The sequence below is a fragment of the Vicugna pacos genome, chromosome 1 (genome assembly GCF_048564905.1).
Source record: "Vicugna pacos chromosome 1, VicPac4, whole genome shotgun sequence".
NCBI lineage: Eukaryota > Metazoa > Chordata > Mammalia > Artiodactyla > Camelidae > Vicugna > Vicugna pacos.
In genome coordinates, this window is record NC_132987.1 from 38,290,539 (window position 1) to 38,313,505 (window position 22,967).

At 34.3% G+C, this 22,967-nt stretch overlaps 1 long non-coding RNA gene across 3 annotated transcripts in view; it reads left to right on the top strand.

Annotated features, from left to right (window-relative positions):
• Window positions 1-378: 378 nt before the first annotated feature.
• LOC116281280 (uncharacterized) overlaps window positions 379-22,967 on the top strand; it is a 209,747-nt gene continuing 187,158 nt past the window's right edge. For all 3 annotated transcript variants that reach the window (XR_012072331.1, XR_012072330.1, XR_004190687.2), the window contains exons 1-2: window positions 379-455; window positions 8,663-8,843. This is a non-coding gene — a long non-coding RNA (uncharacterized lncRNA). The remainder of the gene's footprint in view (window positions 456-8,662; window positions 8,844-22,967) is intronic.

Below are 22,967 nucleotides of genomic sequence, written 5' to 3' on the forward strand. Positions count from 1 at the left end.
AAAGTAAAATGTCTACCTTAGAATAACTGAATAGTCGGCTGAACAAAGAAAAAGTAAATAAGGAAAGGGGCATGGATCACAAGGGTGATTTGAGCAACACCTTGAAAGCCGTGAGGGAGGGTGCCACATGCACACCTGGGGCAATTACTGCGGGCAGAGGGACAGGAGGCGACAGAGAACCTAAGCAGGCGCTTACCCGGTGTGAGAGAAACAACCGGAGCTTGATGGCTGTGCAGAGTGCCTCCACGGGCTGCTGGGCTCTGCTCTGCACGCCTGCTCCTCACTGTCCCCAAGGCCTCGCTCGCTGGCGGGCCAGAGTAGGGAAAGTCCGCGCGCGTCAGCTCTGGGCGGCATCACCTTTGACCTCCATCCGGGTACCGGGCCCCAAGGGTCCACTTCCCGCTTCCCGGGCCTGCCGGGGCCTCGTTGCCTGCCGCCCGAGGACCGGTGTTGCGGTGAGTCTGACCCCGCAGACATGGAGGAACGGGGCTGGCGGGGTTGGACCCGTCGGTTTGGACCCTGGGGTCCAGGCGGGGTCCCTGCGGTGCTGACGGTGCAGACGGTGCAGACGGACGGAGCGGAGGATGGGAGTAGGAGGCACAGGCTCCGGCGCCTCAGCGCAGGGCCGCGGCCTCGCCTGAGGAGGAAGCGGGTGCAGGTGCGGCCCGAGCTGCTCCTGCTCCAGTGAGGCGTTTTCAAAGCGGAAATGGGGGGCCTGGCCTCATGGACAGTGATAAGTTTAAGGATTTACCTTAAGATGAGTGGGAACTATTGCAGTTTTGAGCAGTGAAGTAACGCAATCGATCTAACTTCTGTTAAGTAAGGCTCTTCGGCTGTTCTGTGGAGAATAAACGGTCGGGTATCACCCTTAGAAGTAAGGACAATCTGTTGCAAGAATTGAGCAGCCTGGTGGTGGTTTGGCCCAGAATAGTAGTGGAGAAGGTGGTGAGAAGTGGATTCTCGAGATACAGATATAGGTACAGATTTCTATAAATGCGCGAGGCAATAGGAAAGAAACGGCCATCTAATTATGAGCCGCATTGTCCTGAAGCCCCTCTTCTCTGTCATCTCTACCTGGCAGCAGTTCTCGAGTTAGATTAGTGTTGCGTAACCATATTCTCTTCTTCTGTGCTTTTGTTGTTTTCCTCATTGGTGATGTTACCCAAACATTTTGGTTTTCTTCTCAGTCACAATATTCAGTTCCAAGTCCCCAGGAACCCAGCACAGACCTGAATGGCATAAAGTCAAACATAGCAGAAACTGTCTGGCTCAGATTAAGGCTGTGTTCCTTTCACGTTGGTTTTTTCTGGATTACAGTGCATTCAGTGTCTGGGAAGAGGGTTGAAAGAGCATAGTCAAAAATGACTACTGTTTTGCATGGTTTAGTGATTATCATTAATTTGAAAGTCCTGATAATATTAAAGAGAAAATGCGGGATTTTTTTGTATTTATCAAAAGTGGCCATAGCTTTATAAATGACAGAGAAAACATTGTATCAGAGGATTATGCATTATTTGGTGTTATTTGGTTCTTTTCATTCTTCCATCCAAGGTAAAGATTTATGGTCATTTATGATCAACAATGTGTTACAATTGCTTTTTTATATATAGTTTTTGAAGTACAGTCAGTTTACAATGTTGTGTCAATTTCTGGTGTACAGCACAATGCTTCAGTCATACATGAACATACATAAATTTGTTTACATATGCAATTGCTTTTTTTAAATATATTTTTGAATTACTTCATTGCTCCGTTTGAAAGAAACTTTTGGTAGTGTAGTGAGTGTCAAGGAAAGGAGAAAGAGAGCTAGGGATTTTATTTAGTAAAACTTTTTAGTTTGAAATTATTATAGATTTGCATATAGTTGTAAGGAATAATTCAGAAATATCTCATGTATTCTTAACCTAGTTTCCCTCAATGGTAACATCTTGAAATAATTATAGTACAATATCTCAACCAAGGTATTGATATTGATACAGTCAAGATCAGAACATTTCCATAGCCATAGGGATCCCTCATATTGTCCTTTTATAGCTCCGCACAATTCAGTCCCAATCCCCACCTTCTCCTAATTCTCAGCAACTACTCATCTATTCTCCAGTTGTATAATTTTGTCATTTCAACAATGTTACATAAATGGAATCATACAATAAGTTATCTTTTGGTGTTTGTTTATTTCACTCAGCATAATTCTCTGGAGATTTATCCAAGGTGTTAGTAGTTTGTTCCTTCTTATTTCTGAGTAATTTTGCATGGTATAGAAATACAAGTTCCTTTAACCTTTCACCAGTTTGACACTTGGGTTGTTTCCAGTGTTGGGCTTCATGAGGAAATGATTTATAACAAGTTTTTGTGTGAACATAAATCTTCATTTCTCTGGGATAAATGCCCAGGAGTGCAGTTTCTGAGTAGTATGGTAGTTGTCATGTTTAGTTTTAGAAAACTGCAAAACTTTTTGGGAGTGGCTTACCGTTTTACATTCCCACTAGCAATGTCTGCGTGATCCAGTTTCTCTGAATCCTTACCAGCATTTGGTGTTGTCACTATTTTTTTTTTTTAATTTAGGCATTCTGGTAAGTACTATCTCATTGTGGTTTTAATTTACATTTTTTAAATGATATTGAACATGCATGTGTTTATTTGCCATCTATATGTCTTCATTAATGAAATGTTTCTTATTGGGTTTTTGCCCATTTTTTAATTGGATTAACATTATTTTCTTAATTTTTAAGTTTTGGTATTTCTTTATACATTCCAAATACTTGGTCTTTATTGGATATGTAGTACACAAATATTTCCCCTTGCTTTGCAGCTTTTCTTTCCATTCTCTTAGCAGGATCTTTCACAGAGCAGAAGGGTTTTTTTTAGACATTTTTAATGTATTTTTTTTTAAAGGTAATGTTTATTTTATTTATTTATTTATTTTAAACTTTTTTTTTACTGGGAGCAGAAGTTTTTAATATTGATGTACAACTCATCAAATTTTCTTTTTATGAGTGGTACTTTTAGTGTCATATCTAAGAACAAATTGTCTAGCTCTAGATCCTAAAGGTTTTCTTCTATTCTGTTTTCCTAAAAGTTTTATATTTAAATATGTGATTTCACTTTGAGTTAATTTTTGTATAAAAGGTGAGAATTTTTCCCCCCTTTTGTATGTCCAGTTGCTCCAGGACCATTTTGGGGAAACACTGTGCTACATCCCATTGAATTTCTTTTATCTTCTCCAAACATCAATTGGGCATATTTTTGTGGGTCTATATCTGGTTTCTGTATTCTAACCCGTTGAACTATGTGTTTATTCTCCCACCAATACCACATTGTCTTGATTATTGTACTATATAATGTCTTAAAATTGGTAGACTGTTTCCATTTTCTTTTTTTTCAAAATTGTTTCAGAAACTGGAAATAGTTCCTTCTATTCAGTTAGTTCTCTTTTTTTATATACATTTTAGAGGAATCTTATCTGATCTATGAAAAAAATCTTGCTTGGATTTTGATGGGAATTACATTAAACCTGTTGCTTATCCATTTAGGGATATTTGACATTTTTACTATGTTGAGTCTTAAATACATGAACATATTATGTCTGTCTGTATATTTAAATCATCTTTGATTTCTTTTATCAGCTTTATGTAGTTTTCAGCATGCAAGTCCAGTACATTTATGTCTAAACGTTTCATTTTTGTGTGCAATTTTTTAAAAAAATTTTAGTTTCCATATATTTATTGCTAATATGGATTTTTAAATTTTAGCTTCTATCTTTGAACCTTGGTCGTCTCACTTATTAGTTCTAGCTATTTTGTAATTCCTTGGATTTTGTATGTAGGCAATCATGTCACATGCAAACAGGGGCAGTTTGATTTCTTTTTTTTTTTTTTTTTGCCTGATTTGTATAACTTTTATTTCCTTTTCTTGCCATATACTGGTAGGAAGTTCCAGTGCTATGTTGAATAAAAGTAGTGAAGGTGGGCATACTTGTTCTCAGTCTGTAGGGGAAATAATTTATTCTTTGAGTATTAAATATAATGTTAACGGTATTCTTTTGTAGGTGCTCTTTATCATTATTCCTGTTATTCCTATTTTTATCATATGTGGGGGTTGAAATTTGTGAAATTTTATGTATCAACTGATAAGATCACATGATTATTTTTCTTTAAGTTGTTGATATGGTGGATTACACTGATCTTCACATTTTGAACCAGTTTTGCATATCTGGGATAAACCCTACTTGATTATGGCTTATAATTCTTTTAAATATTACTGAATTCTGCTTGCTAATAATTTGTTAGGACTTTTGCTTCTGTATTCATGAGGGATGTATGTTTGTATTTTTCTTTTTTGTGTACTGATTTTTTTGTCTTATTTTGGTATTTAAGTACTACTAGTTTCATAAAGATTAATTGAAAAATTTTCTGTTTTCTTATATTTTCCAGAAGAGATAGTTTTGAATTTGTGTTAATTCTTTAAATGTTTGGTAGAATTCTCCAGTGAAATCCTCTGGACCTGGATATTTCTCTTTTTCTGGATTTTCAAAGTTGTGAAATCATTTTCCTTAATAAGTATAGGGATACTTAAATTACTTATTTCACATTGGAAAGTTGTGATAGTTTGTGTTTTCTAAAGAATTTCTTTCTTGTGTCAAATCCATGTGTGATATGTGTAAAGTTGTTCACAGTATTTCCTTGTTATTCTTTTGATGTCTGAAGGGTCTATGGTGATAGTCTCTGTTTTATTTCTGATATTGGTAATTTGCATCTTTTCTGTTTTTTTTTTCTGGTTTTGCTAGAAGTTTGTCAAATTTTATTGATTTTTTCAAAGAACTAGCTCTTCTCTTGATTTTTCTGTATTGTTTTCTGTTTTCAATTGAATTTAAATCTGGTCTAATCTTTACTATGTCCTTCTTTCTGCTTGCTTTTGATTTATATTGATTTTTCTAGATTCTTGAGAAAAGACCTAGATTATTGATTTGAAATTTCTTCTTTCTAATACATGCACTTAGTGCTGTAAGTTTTACTCTATTCATTGCTTTAGGTATGTTCTACAAATTTGATATGTTGTATTTGCATTTTCATTCAGTTCATTTTTTAAACTTTCCCTTGAGACTTTCTCCTTAGCACCTGGATTATTTAGAATTGTGGCGGGGTGTGGGGGGGTTTGTTTGTTTGTTTGGTTGTTGTTGGGGTTTTTTTTTCAGTTTTTTTTGTTTGTTTGTTTTAGTCTCTAATGGTTTGGAGGTTTACCTGGTATCTTTTCTGTTACTGATTTCTGGTTTTACTTCAAAGTAGTCAGAGGATACAGTCTTAAAATTTCAGCTTTTTAAAGTTTTTTTTATTGCCCAGAGTATGGCCTATATTGGTATATATTCTGTGGAACATTAAAAGAATGTATATTCTGCTGCTGGTGGGTAAAGAGTTCTAAAAATTTTAATAAGATCCAGATGGTTGATTTTGTTGAGTTTTTTTGATCCTTGCTGCTTGTCTGTCTAGATATTCTATCAATTGCTGAGAGAATACTGTTGAAGTGTCTAACTATAATTATGGATTTTTCTGTTTCACCTTTTAGTTTTACCTATTTTTGCTTCACATATTTTGCAGCATTATTGTTTGATATACTTAGGATTGCTGTGTCTTTTTTTTGAATTGGCAGTTTTTAGTATTATATAATGCCCCTCTTTGTCCCTGTTAACTTTATTTTTTCTGAAGTCTATTTAATTTGATAGTCACAGAGCAACTTTGCTTTCCTTTGATTAATGTTTGTATTATATATATTTTCCATCCTTATACTTTCAACTTGTCTGTATTAGTATACATGAATTTCATATAGACAGCATATAATTGGGCCATGATTTTTAGTCCAGTCTGCCAATCTTTGCCTTTTAATTGGTATATTTATATCACTTATACCATTTGCATTTAAAATAATTAGTGATATGTTAACGCTTAAGTCTGCCTTTTTTCCCTATTTGTGTTCTTTTTTCCTTCCTTTGTTTTTGGGTGTATCTTTCCAGTGTTTTTGAATGTATCTTTGTGTAGTTTTTAAAAATTGATTGCTCTAGGTATTACATTATATATACATATTTATTATCACAGTCAACTTGGATTATCATTTTATAAATTTTTGTGAAGTATAAAAATCATTTCCCTCTGTATCCCTTGTCTTCTCACATTTATAATATAATTGTTTTAAATATTTCTTCCATATGTATTTGGAACCACATTAGACAGTCTTATGATTGCTTTAACCTTCAAACATAAATTAGAAAACTCAAGGGGAGAAGGAAAGCTTGTTGCATTTACTCGTATTTTGCTTACCATGCATGTTCTTTCTTCCTACTGTTGTTTCAGGATTCATTCTTTTATTGTCCCTATTATGTTTAGAAAACTTTGGTCAGTTTTTTAAGGGAGGTCTTCTGGTGAAAAATTCCCTTAGTTTTTCTTCATTGGATAACGTCTTGATTTTCCTTTTGTTACTGAAGGATATTTTTGCTAGATATAAGATGCTGGTTGACAGTTCCTGTTTTGCCAATTCTTTATGATTTCTGTGGTTTCTGATAGAAAATCCTCTATCCTTTAAATTGTTTTTCTCTTAGAAGTACAGTGTCATTTTTCTCTGACTGCTTCCAAGATATTTTCTTTGGTTTCAGCTTTCATCTTGATTATGATGTGTCCTGGTGTTGGTTTCCTTAGGTTTCTCCTATTTGGGATTTGCTTATTTCTTGAATTTGCAGGTTCATGTCTCTTGTCATATTTGTGAAGTTTTCAGCTGTTGGTTCTTCAAGTGCTTTTTCAGCATTTCCCTTTCTTCTCTCCTTCCGTGACTGTGATGACAAAAATGTTAGATCTTTTATTATAATCTAACAGGTCCCTGAGGTTGTGGGTTTTTTTCTGAGTCTACTTTTTCTCTGTTCAGACTGGTAATTTTATGGTTCCATTTTCCATGTTACTGATTCTTTTCATTATAATCCAGCTCATCCACTGAGATTTTTATTTTAATTATTATGTTTTTCAGTTTAAAAATTTTCATTTGTTGTTTCTTTATATCTTTTTTTTTCCTTTACCAAAACTTCCTATTTATTCACTGAGGCTTTCTGTTTTTTTTTTTCCCCTTCCTTTATTTCGAGAATGATCATAAAAACTGCTTAAAAATTTTTGTCAGATAGTTCAACATTTGACATATTGATTGTCTTTTTCATTAGTTGGAGGTCTTCCTGGTACTTGGATGATCAATGGTTTGTGATTGAAACCTGAATATTTAATTTTATATTATGACTCCTTACATCTTACTTAAATCTTCTGTTTAACTGGCTTTATTTGACATTGCTCCCTACATTGGGAAAAAGAAGGGTACCTTCTCATTACTACTAGAGGGAGGGAGAAATCTGAGTTTCCCCATTTGGTCTGCATTCACACATGAAAGGGAGGGTTTTCATTTTACTGGGTGAGGGTGGGGCTTCTGGCTCCCCAGGTGTCCACTAATGCTGCAGTAGGGATGACTTCATTTCTGCCAGGTGATGGTGAAAATCCTAACTCCATTAAGCATCCTTTGACACCATTCCAGAGGGGAAGGGGAAGGGCATCTGGTTACTACCCAGTGAAGGTTCCAGTCCAGACTCCCCACGTGATCTCTACTGAGATAATCCCAGTGAGGTTGTAGAGGCACTTTAGTACATACTTGTGAGGGTAGAAGTCTACTCCCTACTCAGGTTTTGCTAATGTGTGTGGACTTGGGGGTCACAGTTTTGTTTTTGGGTTTTTGGTTTTTTGTTTTTACTGTAGTAGAGTGGTTATTGTCTAAAATTATTTTTGTCTTGTTAGGCTGCCACTTTCTAGGGTTGTTTTTCTGGTAACCAAGAATAAATTGCTTATGGCCATGTGATACAGAGGGGCTGTATATCAATATGTAAAGTTAAATAGGATATTATTCTGACAGGAGAGAAATGTACACTAAAATAGATTGTGGTAAAGATTGAGGCTCAGAAACTTCATTAATCCACAACTGTTATCACCAACTACTTAGATTCCTGGGATAGGAGGAGCATGGAAAGTGCAAAGGAATTAAGAAATCTAAGAAACCTCATCATGTAGCACAAGTCATGTGGGACCAGCCGTTTAAACTTTTCCGATGTCTATTTTGTTCAACTGAAAAATGAAGAGATAGGATTGGTTTGATCACTTCTAGCAATGTAATTTTTCAATTCTGTTATGTGATTATACATACAAGGAGAAATTAATAATTATTTTCTATTGATTTCACTGAAATTAAAAGTAATTTATTAATATCATTTCGGCAAATCATGATGTGATTCAGAAATTATTCAATACTAGCCAATGATAAAATTTGAGGATGCATTTTCAATCAATGTAAACTACAAATTAAATAGAAAATTGCTGAAAAGTGATATAATCTGTTAGAACCAATCAAAACTTGCCTATTCTGTGTGACTGTATCTTTTATGTAAAAAATGCTGTTTTGTCAGTTAATAAACTATTTCCAATCCAATAAATACTGGAGGACAAAGAACTAAAAATTCAACTCTGTGGAAGGACAAAGCAGATACTCTTCACATAATAGAAAACACTCTGCAGTATCATGTTGAGATATGATCCATTTAAATTACAGGCATACCTCATTTTATTGTACTTCATTTTATTGCATTTTACAGATACTGAAGTTTTCACAAGTTGAAGTTTTGTGGCAGTCCTGCAAGGAGCAAGTCTATCAGCGCCATTTTCCCAACAATATTTGCTCACTTCCTGTTTCTGTGTCACATTTTGGTAGTTTTCACAACATTTCAAACCCTCCACCAACAAAAAGATTATGACTCACTGAAGGCTCAGATGATGGTTAGTGTTTTTTAGCAATAAAGTTTTTTTAATTAGATATGTACACTTTTTAGGCATAATGCTAATTTACACACTTAATAAACTACAATATAGATAAACATAACTTGTATGTGCACTGGAAAACCAGAAAATTTGTGTGACTCACTTTATTGCTATATTCACTTTATTGTGATGATCTGGAACCTGGAACCAAACCCTCAAAATCTCTGAGGCACTCCTGTACTTGTAGCCAAGTACTAAGTTTTTATGTAGCCTTAACTTTGTTCTCACTGGAAGTATGAACTCAGACAACTCACATTTTCACTATTTCCTCAATTGTAAAATGATGACAGCTCAGCAAGTCTATCTTAGATATCCATTTCAGTTTTAAAGTTTATGATTTTATGGTTTAGATTAACTTATTTGTTATTTAGTTATTTGTGGTAAAATACCAAAGGTTAAACTCTATCACTAAAAGAATGTATTATCCTCCTTTATCAGAGCCATATCCAGTGATATATACCATACAATTTCACCTTGGTGCCCTGTCTGGTACCTTCACTTTATAGTTCATGGAAGTCCCCTCTGCCAAATAGTTACAACTCATATGAACAATTGCCTCTTTGGACTGATTATCACTTGGAACAGCTCTATTTCCATGATGTTAAACTCAGAATATTTCCCTGCCACTTTCATTTTCCCACCATTCCTTCTCCCTCAGTTCCACTTACTTCACATTTTCCTTACTCATGTTGTTAAATTCCATGATTCTAAGCACTACAAAAAGTCACCGAATTGCTAATTGAATCCCCTAAAAAGTCAAGTAAGTAATTTTAGAGAAGTCCTCAACTTTACCAATCATTTCTTTTATTTATCTACAGTCAAATGTCAATCTGCTGTTAGATAAGTAAACATGGTCACGTTTTTAATAATTAATGGAAAAAATTCTTCTCTTTATTCTGGTCCCACTTAAACTTCCATACCACCAAATTTCTTGGACATATTACACTGTCATTCAGTGCTTCACTATCTTATACATTATGACTATGTTTTTGCATTAGATATCTGCTCACAACCCTTCCTGGATCTCAAAGGTCAGATACTCAGTGCCTCATAAATGCCAAATCAAATGACACTTTCTCTGTCCTCACTATACCTTTCATTATCAGAGGCCTTTTCATTGTCAACCACCAAGTGCTTTTCAGTTTCAGGATTTTCATTTTCTACCCAACCAATACATTTTCATCCCCAGGGTTCTTTCTTTTTTTCTTATTTTCTTCTTCTTATTATGTTTGGGGAATGTTATTAACCAAGAGACTTGAATAACTGTTTCTCTGCTGATCAATAGCAGATTCTTACCTACAACCAGATTTCTCTGAACAATGTATTTCAACTGCTTACTTGATCTTCCCATCTGAATGTCCCATAGGCTCTCAAACACAGTGCACTTAAACTGAACTTCCTTTCCCAATTTAGCTATTCTGCTGTAATTCCTTTTTCTGTAATCTCCATCCGCATGTTATTACTTTACTTTTCCCATTCCTCATTGCAAAATATTTCTATAAAACCTTTCAATATACCATCTTAATATTTCAAATCATACTCTATGTTTATTGCCATTCCAAAAAAGCAAAACAAGCAAATGAGAAAAATGAACAAGCAACAAAACACTAACCAAAAGTGTCCTTAGAGATCTAAAGACAGTCATAACTGATTGGTGTTAGAGAAACCAGGCAAGAAAAATGGGATTCAAGGAGATATCGTTAAATAGTATAGTGCTGCAGAGAAGAAAAATAAGTTAAATACAATATATTTAGCGCTGATGTTGAGGACTTTAGGCTAATATCACATTTAGAAATGAATGGCAGATTAAGAGGTAAAGGCAGTGAGTGTTGACTATTCTATTTAAGTTATGTGGCTAATGATCACAGAGTTGAGGAAGTAGAAGGACGTGGAATTAGAAGCACCTACACATGAAGCATCAGCAGCAAACAGTAGGAGAAACCATCTACTAAGATAGGCAAAAAGAAGGCAGACAGATATATCAACAATAATTAATAAGTAATAATAAGTAATAGCTTTTATTTTTAGTGCTTGCTTTGTGTCAAGCCCTGTGCCAGGTGCTTTATGTATACTACCACTTAATAATTTTTACAAAGAAATCCTCTGTGGTAGGTTTTATTATTTACTAGATCAAAAGTTTCCTAAGTTTCCTGACTGGTGAAATGGAAAATAACACAAAGTTGCTTTAAGCTTCTATTATAAACTTCTTCACATTAGAGGTAACATACTTTATCTATAATAACATCACATAAAGATTTACAGATCCTGACTTAAAATAATGATACACACAAATGAACTTCAAATGGAAAATGATTTACAAAGAATGCTTTCTAAAATAGGAGGTTAGATTTTAGGAACAGAATATTCTAAATGTGATAATATTCTTATATGATATATTTTTAGGATTTTGAAAAAAATTAAGATTAACATTTAAATCAGGGACAGGACTAGGATGAGGTAGATAAAGGAACTAGTGCAAAATTTAAGGAAGCACTCTTAGGTTCATATAAGTGCATGGTCAGCATTTGGACTGGAAAGTGAATGCTTCCTTAAACTTTTTGCCTTGGGCACTTTGCTTGCCTCACCCTAGTCCTAGCCTTACCATTTGTCAAACTTAATTATATGGTCTAAAAATCTTACAAAAAGTAATGCAGCATAGAAATTAGAAACTCTTGCTAAGGCCTAATAATGTTATGTGTTTATAGACTCTAAGACCATACTGCTTCATCTTCAAATTGTATACAGTATAAATTTAATTTAAAAATATTAATTAGCCAAGATGAGAATTGTTAAATAAGTCAGTATATATTGTATAGTCATTAAAGATATATTTAAGTGATTTTAATGATATTGTAAAATTAGCATGTATAATATTAAGCAAAATAAGCTGGCTCTAAACAGAAGTTTTATTATCTGATCCAAATTATATAATACACCTACATTTAGATATATTGGTTTATGTGCATTTTTAAAAAGCCTGAAGAAAATATATCAAAATATAAATATTTAATTTTTGTTCATAATCTTACTGGTTACTTAAACATTTTGTTCTGTATTTTTTGATATTTCCAACATTTTCTTTAATAATCTTGGGTTAAGAAGGAGAAAATAATTTTAAAAAAATGTGTTTAGTGAACACCTACTATGTTCCAAATGTAAAGTATTTGAGAATTAAATACAACATAGTCCCTGTCTTCTTCAAATCCCACTAACTAGCAGAGGAGACAGATCATACACACACACACACGCACACACACATACAGTTAGTTGTTGTGGTATAATATAGCAGATTCTATACCATAGTGCCAAAAAACTCTATGTGATAGCAAAATATTATGTTCATTCATTAACATAATAATAAATTGCATGTGAAAACCAATAGAGCTGGGTAGCATTGCTAAACCCAAAACATAGTTCATTCTTTTTTCTTCTAAGTCAGTTTTCCCTAAAAGCAACAAGAGGCAGTGTTCACCTCTAGAAAGTGATCAGTTGATGCCTATACTTCGACATGTGCTTCTCCATGCAACAGTGAATGGCACATGAAAAAGAGGGAGTAAAGGGTTGAACATATAGTTAATAATTGTTGTAAAGTTATCTTTGTCGATTGAAAAGATGTAATTTTTATTCTCTTTCATTTATATTCATATTTTGAGAAGTTATTGATAAATTTTGACACCTTTTGCTGAACACAAGTTCATATCTATATGTGAATATTATATCTTTAAGGCTTCGCACATTACACATTTTGTTAATAAACTTAAATCTAAGTATATGCCCCCTGCTGATGCAGCAAAAGGCAATAACAGATATTTTAAGTTACTGTGGATTCCATTAATTTATCATTACTTTGAAGTGATGATTACTCTGCTTTATTTGACTTCAGTAGTTACTGTTTTATAACTGACATAATATTTTGTACTTAAGTTTTTACTATTTGCTAGCAGCTCCTGTTATTTTACCTTATTCCATATGTAGCCTTAAAAAAAATTGAAGGAGTCTGTTCTGACAGTTCTTTTTATACAATTTAGTCCCCACTTTTAATTATTCCTAAAATTTTCAACAAATACCTGAATGTGATAGTTGAAAGCCAAGTGCTTTTCTTCTCTCTTTCTCTGTGCTTTTGTAGGTGTCCACGAATATCCAGAGAGCTCCTTAAAAATTACGTTTCACAGGCAAAACAATAGAGACATTAAAAAATACCAGTGAATACCTAGGACTCAGGGTGAGGGAGTGAGGAATGAGTAGGTGAAGCACAAGGCATTTTTAGGCATGAAACTATTCTATATACAACTGTAATGCTGGATGTATTAGTTTCCCAGGCCTGCCTAAAAAATTACCCAAAATTGGGCGGTTTAGGACAACAGAAATTTATTGTCTCACAGTTCTGGGGGCTAGAACTCCAAGATCAAGGTATTAGCAGTGTTAGTTCTCTTTAAATGCTGTGAGGGAGAATCTGTTCCATGCCTCTCTCCTAGCTTCAGGTGGTTTTCTAGAAAACTGCATTCTTTGGCTTATAGATGCATCACCATGAGCTCTGCCTCATGTTGACATGGTATCTCCCTGTGTGTATCTCTATATCCACATTTACTCTTTTTATAACGATACTGGTTCTATTGGATTATGGCTCAGCTCAGTGATCTTATTTTACATGTTATCTTTTTAAAGACTCTGTCTCAAATAAGGTCACATTTTGAGGTACAAAGATGTTAGAACTCAAGCATATACTTTAAAGTTGGGACAGAATTAAACCCATAACAGTGGGTGTATTATGCATTTTTTAAAATTCATAGAACTTTCCATCACAGGGTGAAACATAAGTATGCAAATTTTAAATAATAATTTAGGAAGTCGGAAGATCCTAAGAAAGAATGACCACTGTGACAGGGGAATCTAATTGCATTACAGATGTATGAAACAACCTTACTGGAGTGAGTGAGGCAAAAGGTACTGACGTAAGTAAATTTGGAAATGAATGGAGTCTGTACGATTAAAAGGTAAAAGGACCTGTACATAAGCACTGTACTCTAGTTAATAAGTTTTTTTCCCCCTCAGAGATACATATTAGCAGTCTGATGCTGCTGTACATGATACTAGAATTCAATAAGTAGGTGGTGGATGATGGGAGCCAGAGTTATCACTGTTGGAATGGGAATTGACAAATTAGCAAGGAGAAAAACAGTAGGATTATTCCTGGGATAATGGATTAGAGTTAGAGTTATCAGTTAGAACTTATGTTTAACTGAGATAACTGATGATTAGATAAAGAAATATTCATAGATATATGTTTATATAAGGATTATTATATAAAGATAGGTTTATTGTCATTATCTGTTGAAAGGGCCTTAAAAAAAAGACATCCCAGTAGTAACAAGCACATCTAGAACCTGGGTCTTGACTCCTATTACCATTTACCACTAAAAGGAACCAGAGTTTCTTATAGAAATGATTATGGCAGGAAATACACAAGATGAGCATCTTATAGTGCTAGAAAGTAGAGGAAGTGCTAAAAAACAAATCACATTAATGGGGCATATCAAAGGTGCACAGGAGCTAAGTGAAAGATTTGAAAAACAAAAAATAAAGATAGTACTGGATTATAACCAAACAGATAAAATAAATATCCATGATTCCATATTGATATAAATAAATGATTGACTAAATTAATAAATGGGAGGGAAAGATAAATCCTCCCTGCAAAAGAATTTCAAACAAATTATATAGAAATTTTACTTAAAGGAGTGAGCACATCACTCCCCACTTAAGTGTGGGCTGTGCAAAGCATACAGTATAGAAAGGGGAAAATAAAGAGTAACTTTATGGTGGAGAAACCTGACTTCAGCCTTGATGTGTTCATGATCAACATCAAGTTCTAAGTCACACTGATTATATCAGCCCTTGATATGATGAGATGAATGTGGCACTTTGTGTTCTTCCCGAAAACCCATTAAAAATTACATTTTTCCTTGAAATTTCAAATTCTATTTCTCTAATTAATGAAAGTACTGATAACAATAGTTGAAGTGCATATACAAATTAGAGTGTGTTATTGACTGTGCCTCCTTTCCAAATTCATATTTTGAAGCCCTAAACTCTAATGTGGTATTTGGATGTAACGGCTTTGGGAGGTAATTAGGTTTAGATGAGGTCATGATGGGACTCTCATGACAGGATTACTGTTCTTATAAGTAGAGGAAGAGAGATCAGGACTCTCTCTCTCCGCCACGTGAGGATACAGTGAGAAGCAGGCCATCTGCAAGCCAGGAAGTTCTCACTGGGACATGAATCTTCCAGCACCTTGATCTTGGACCTCCCAGCCTTCAGAACTGTGAGAAATAAATACAATTCAGTCATGGTATTTTGTTAGAGCAGCCTGAGCTGACTAAGACAGAATGGTTACAGTACTCAGGAAGTTTTGTAAGTGTTTTATATATATTTTGTACTGTAAAAAATTGATTCATTAAATATTCCAGAATTCCTATGAGGTAGACTTTACTATAATCCTATTAAGATTACTTGCCCAGTGTCTCACAGAAGTTGCAGAACTGGCTTTTGAACCCAGGCAATCTGATTTCAGAGTCAGTATATGCAGTGCTGTTTGTCAGACTGCTTGACGTTTACAATACATCAGAAAAAAGTAATGATAATTACACATTTGTGTGTGTGTATAGAATTATTGGCTACTTATCAGCAGGAACAAGTGTTCCACTCGTCTTCCAAATTCTACAGTTACTTCACTCTAAACCCAAATATGGTGGTCAAAGTGTTGTTTTAGTGAATTTCTGCTGCCTCCATAGCAGGGAAAAACTAACTACATTATACTTCTTTTGAAAATTCAAACATATCCTTGTTATTCATGGATTTTATATTTGTGAATTCACCTCCTCACTGAAATTTATTTGTAACCCTGAAGTTAATACTTGAGGCACTTTTTGGGATAATTGCTAGACATGTTTAGAGCAGCTGAAAATGTACATATTCCCAGTTATGGTCAAACGTGGTAGAACACTGCCTCTGTTCAGTTCTCATTTAGAGATGAGCAGAAGATGGAGACTGTAGGGAGCAGTGCAGTGTATTGCAAGATGCTCCATCTCTGACGCTGGTTGGATGGGATTTGTATCCCAACTCTAGCACCTATTAATGAGACAGTGTCAGGAAAGTCACTTAACAATTTCTGAACCTCATTTTCTCTTATGTAAAATAAAGAAAATAGAATCTACCAGGATGAGTTGTTTTTAGGATTTAATATAATCTAGATGTGACAACTGTGTGCATAGTGTGCATACATGTATATACACACACATATGTAAGTATTTTCCTTAGGAGTAGCAGTTCTCCTGACCTTTGTATATAAAATAACTACCCAGAATAGCGAGAACAAACTGTTTTTAAGTGTCTTATATGCCAGAAATTCTGTTAGATACTAAGATGTGCACAACCTCTGACCACAGAGAAGTTACAATTAAATGGGAAAAGCTATTATTTAATAGAAGAAATTTTTAATTTATTTTCTAGCTCAAGTCAAAAGAGGTAGAATCTCAGCCCTATCTAGAATTTTTGAACCATAAGGACTATTTTTCTTGATTCTTCCTGATGATTCCCAACTATGCAGTAAGATCTGTGAGTAGAGCAAACGTATCAATAATTCCAACTTAATGCTCAGCCTTTTAAAATAATTCTCAATCCAGTTCCCAAAGAAAACCTTTAGAATGTGCCCCTCCTCTCTGTTTTATGGCTTCCAAAATTACCCATAGCACATAGTGAAGGTGTGCCTTATACTTTGACTGACTTCAGGCACTAATTATAAGAACTTATTTCCTTGTGGCTGGGTGCCTGTGGTTTTTGAATTAACCATACCCCCTCCTTATCTAGTACACTGGCACTTCTGTTTTTAGGTACTGAATAACGCAAACATCTATTATGCCATCAAAGTTAATTTTCCTATTATTTTTACTCTTAATAGATGACACTGATAAGTCAAAGAGCCACTACACTCCTATTAGTGAGTTTAAATGGTTTTTAGTTTTTGTGCTAAAATTTCTTTAATGAATTAACACTTCACTCAACACTTAAAAATATATCAATCTCTACTCCCTGAAACTGAAACAAGTTAATTAAATTTAAATAACATATTTTCAAGTAACGTATTTATCCTGTTGCATTCCAACACAGATTTATGGTATGACACACATTTATAGACTATTAGTCTACCATGAATACGGATTAAGAGTGTATAAGTTAAACTGATAGAAAGTATGATATAGATCAGCTCTACTCTTTATCTTATTCCCCCAATCACTGACATTTAAGCATCAATTTTTGGAAATAATTTACTAAAAAAAAGATAGCTACCCAGTTCTAAAGTCCTGTCTCATCTCAGTATGTCTCCTTTGAGACTGAATTGTATCATTCCCATTCAGGCCAAATTTTAAACACTTTCCTTATTCCAATTTTCACTTTAGTCTAATCCTACTAGTATAAACTCTATTATATGGTCTGAGGAAAACTCTTCCTGTCCCTGGTCTAACAAAGCTTATTGTCCTATCCCACTACCATCTAAACCTTGGTCTAGTCTATACAAATCCGTGGAATCTTACTCAGCTGAGACAAACCATGTTAGTTAGCATCCTCACCTAATTTCGGGAAATTGCTACTGTCTATCTTTTGTTTTTGCCCTCCCTCTTTACCTAGCAGAGTTATTCAGAGTCTTCCCAGAAAGTACTTACTCAGCAGGTGGATGGTGCCTACAATTGAGAGATAGGCAGCTGTTGGAACAAGGGTCACTTGTTCCAGTATCACTATCAGCAGAAGCAGTAGGTAAAGGTCTTCTACATAGAACTCCTGTTTTTCCATCAGAGGCCAGGAATGACCTGAGTAAACTGAAAAAATTTGTTAGAGACATTAAACTATTCCTTTGAGCATTAACTTCTCACAGTTATTGCTAGATACCTGTCAGACTCATGAAAGCCTCTAGCACCAGGTATTTATATTTGATCACAGGATTGGTCCTGTGTATCCTTTTATGGTACTTTTAGTGCCACACTATAATTTCTTCAAAACTTCATTATACCTCTTAATTCTATACCCTCAGCATACACTTCTAAGGAAACAGAATTAATGATAAAGTTCACATGTGACCCATGCTTCATGTGACCCTGAAAAAAAAACATTTTATTATACACTCCCATATTCTTTGTGGTGGTAAAACTAACATACATTTTACAGTCAAGGGAAATAAATTATCCCACCCAAATGTAAGTTTTCCAAGATTATTATTCAACTCTGTAACCTTTTGCATTATCCTTATCTATGTAAGTTAGAAGCATACATTGACAAAAAAGCAAGAAACAGAGACAGACAGACAGACTTTTTTCTTTTAGGAAACTTTTGGTCTGTTAAGACCGGTATATAAAAGCCTGTGTAGCCTAATAATCTATTTTATTTCTTTTTCTGGACTTTCTTCTCATTCCTGAAACCTGACTCAAACAGAAATTATTAAGTCATTATTTAATGGAAAGATACAAATTTTATATTAATCCTAACCATTCTACTTTAGTCCATTTGGGTTGCCATAACAAAATATTATGGACTTGGTGGCCTATAAATAACAACAGAAATTTTTTTCTCACAGTTCTGAAGGCTGGGAAGTCCAAGATCAGGGCACTGGCAGATTTCTGTCTGGTGAGATTCCATTTTCTGGTTTATAGACCACAGTCTTCTCACTGTGTCTACACATGGTAGAAGGATCAAGTGAGCTCTCTGGGGTCTCTTTCTGAAGGTGTAAATCCCATTCATGAGGTTTCTACCCTCATGACCTAATCACTTCCCAAAGGCACCACCTCCTAATACCATCACACTGGACACAAAAATTTAATATGTGAGTTTAGGAGGGACACTAACATTCAGTCTATATGTATATAGTACATTCATAAAAACAACACCAGCCCACCTAGTTGGAATGTATTCTTAGATTTAACATAGCAGCCCCGCCAATATTAACTCTCAAAATCCAGCCTTCCACAGGTGTACTACTCTCTTTTTGTGTACAACTCCAGAGTGGATCAATTTTATAAATTTGTGCTCTCTTTAGTTTTTCTACATAGCAGTACTTCATATATTTTTAAATTTAGTTTAGAAATAAAAAATGTGCTGATTTAAAATTTCCTTTTTATACCCAGCCAGTGCATTGTTAACAAATTTTCTGAATAAATATTAGGCTTTGTGTAAAAATAGAAATTTCCCCTTTAAATGCATGAATAACATACTAACATGTTTAGTGACAAAGTATTAAAGAAAAGTACAGTTGAAAATACTTTCCCAATAGCATTTATACCCTTTGAAGAACTCAATTATATAATAATTGAGAGGAGAATGATATTCATTACCTTATACCTTAAAATTATATCTAAAATGTTTCTTTATACAATTGATTTGTGATGATCTCATGTGTATTTCAGTCTTAAAACAAATGAAACACATGTTTAAAAAGAATTCATGATTTCATCCCACCCTTTTTAACTCATAACATAATATTTCATAAATGGCTAGGGTGCTTTAAGAAACCATAGTGTTGAAACTCTGTTTTACTAAGGCTGAATAATTAATGTGAGTTCCTTAAAAACCTTGATTTTTAAAATTCTATTTGAAAGTTTGGGACATTTCATATCATGTAAAGATTAATTGTATAGATAGATTTTGTCAGAACTACATTCTGTGATTTTTCTTTCCTACAATGGGACATTGATGAGCATACATCTTAAGGGGAAGATTTTATTCTCCCATGAACTTCTGAAGCCCCATTTTAGCTTCACTCAGTGAAGCTAAATACTGAATAAGACCTTCTGAACATGGTATTAATTTTTTTTAGGAAGGCAAGACCATTACTTGTTGCTGTCTTACTGAAATGGGGTAAGGACCTCAATGTGTTTTGTTCTTTACTTTTGTAAATATACACAGTATCTGTCTCCTCTCTAGTACCTAATTTTGCCATAGATTTTTCTATGAAGAGATAATTTATTTCTACTTAGTTTTTGTTTGGGGTAAGTGGAATTGCCTTCCATTATTCATTTGAAATACATGTTTGAAGACAAGCTACATTAAAAAATAAAACTTTGTAGAGGTTTCAATGCAATCTGCAATATCAAACTAATGAATTGAAATTAAAAATGCAATGATTCAATATTGAAAAGAACACAAATGTCTACATCAAGTTTGGAAGATATAACCTCAGTTGATAAAATGTAGCATAATGATCCACAAATATTAAATTATTAAGCAAAATAAATGCTTTGACAAAAAGACAAATATATTAATGCAATTACCCTTAGAAAAACTTAGAGCAGAATATGTATGTGAAATTCAAATTTTATAGTTTTAATTTGGTACGTGTATCCTCTTACACACATGAACACCCACTATTTAAACAGAATTTTTTGTTATCATTAACTACTATTCAGAATTTAGAGAGGTCCTTGGGGTTTTAGAGGAACCAGCACCAGCTTCAACTCAGGTGAGGATAGTCTGTTCCCAAGAATTTCCTGTCTCAAGGCCTCTACATATAGTTTCAGGGATTATGCTTTGACCTCATCACATCTTGATCAAAACACCTTAACTGGTAACCCTTAGACATGAGACATGATTTGGCATTTCTTTAATCAGTAAATTTGCCTCTAGGTCTATTTAGTTTTGCTGAATTGAAACTCATCTTATCTTCTGAGTCTTAGATCTTGATAGAGATTCTTTGGTAAATGAGGTGAATGGTCTGTTATTTGTAACAGTTTCAGTATGTTTTGGGAAATTTTTATCACTCTTGCAATGTCACTTTATGTGGTCAACTGATATTCCTTACATAGTGTTTTGTTTTTGCTATCATTGGTTTATTCTTATTAGTCAGTTGAATTTTTAGCCTTTTGTTTTCTATCAAATATACTTATTTTACACACACACATACATACACATACACATTCCAAATCTCCAGGCACACTCTTTTATAGCTTAGTCATTCCTTCTATTCAGTCCCACTCTAATTGAGTCATCAGTAGATGATTTCAACAAAAAACTCAAAACCAGTGCTTGGCATTGGTAAGTACCGTGCTGACTGTAACACTTACTATTCCAGTATACTTTAAACTGCTCAACATGGCTTCTTGTTACCAAGTTATTATTTTGTGCTTTACTAGTAAAATATTGACATGATAACCTTCCTCTTATAATTTACTGTTTCAATACCTACTGGTATAATTTGTTGCAAATGGTCATCCACCTGCTTAGAATTTAGGTGTAAGAACTGAACCATCCTCTTAGTTCCGTTACAACATTCCTTCTCTTTTCTATGATGCAGTTTCTCTTTTTGAAATGTTCAACTTCTCCATTACATAAGCATTCCATAAATAGTTTTCAGAATTTTTCAAAGGAAGCAAGCATCCTTTAGTTGTTATTGACAGTTACATACATTAGTAAGTCCAAAAACACAAATCACTTTTATTTGATGTGAGCTATTGCATTCAGACATCATTTTAGTTTGAAATCATATTTGTTTAAACAGGAATTTTACTTTTCATGTATCTAAATTACTTTGCCTATTGTCTTCTAGTGAGTTTTATTATTCAGTTTTGCCAAAATAAATTTTTAAAAGGTTAAATAAATTATCCACATCCTAACAAGTTAATATCTGTACTTCATCTTTCTTCCTCCTTGTATAACTAAGCCCATCTGCCAAAAGAATTTGTCCTGTGCAAACAGTGACAGGACAGGCTCTTGACTTTTTAAATCAGAAAATCTCCTTTATTGAATCATAAACACCTAGATGATAAGAATTATGTCTCATTTAGCTCCAGATTTCTCTCCCTTCACCCTGCCTTACCTCCTCTTATCAATGGTTATTACAGTGCTTTGAACATAGTAGGTTATTTTATTTAGGGCATCATTATTACGGTTACAAAGCATTATTTTGTCCCATGAACTGGGATAAACAGCAGTGCATGTACAAATTCACATCTAATTTTCACAGATTGGTACTGTTCTTATTATTCGCATTTTATAGAAAGGGAGACTAATGCTTAACAATATAAAGTTACTTGGCCTAGGTTACATAGCTATTAGGTGGAGTGCTGGGACTCAGTACCAGCCATTCTAATTGTAGAGCCCACCTCTTAATCAGCACACTGTTTAACTCTGTATTCTTCTCCCTTTCTAGAGATGCTGACCAGTTTTTAACTGGCATACTTTTAGACTTGCTATGATGCACTTACATCCAGTCCTTATTATGTCTGATGCATGCTGTTCTTTAAATGCAGCTGACCAAGCAGCCACAATGTACTACTTTGGACACTCCATACTGTGAGGAAGAAGGCTTGTGGCATACAATTTCCCCAGACCTCTCTTTAGTTCTACTCAACCTCCTCTCATTTTCATTGCTTTATCTACTGAATTTCTAGCTCTATATCCTATGTTTCTATATACTTGAAGTCCTTTCTAGACATTATTTTTTTGAATTTTACTTGAACAGATTATGCTTATGCCTTTGATTTGAGGTCCACTGCTGCCTTGAGCGAGTTGCATTCTTCAGAATCCTGTCTTTTCAGCTCTTCTGCCTCCTGTCCACCAACGGAGGACAGAAGGCAGATTTGTAAGGCTGACTCATATTAAGTAAAATAATAAGAGATTGATGCATAAAGTAGAATATCAGTATCTTTATTTATAGTGAGAACTGTCACAGAGATCAGAATTGTTGCATCTGTTTCACAGTGGCTTTTCTTTCTGAAAAAATAACAAGGAAAGAAAAAATTGAAAAAAGAGTATTGTTTGGTGGGCATAGAATCAAAGCAGGGGTAGTAGCTGGATAATCTTAATGGATATTCATTCTGATTCACAGCAGGACACTTATCCTTGGTGTTTCTTCATGAGGCACCTTCATTCCTGACAACAGTGTTGGTGAAGTAATGACCAGTTCTTGCTCACTGACTTCCTTTAGTCAGTCCTTGGCTTTCATAGTTCTTCCTTTAACTTGATTAAGTTTTAGTTTTCATTTATTCCTTGAATAATTTATTTAAAATATTTATTGAACACAGACCACGTGCTAAGTAC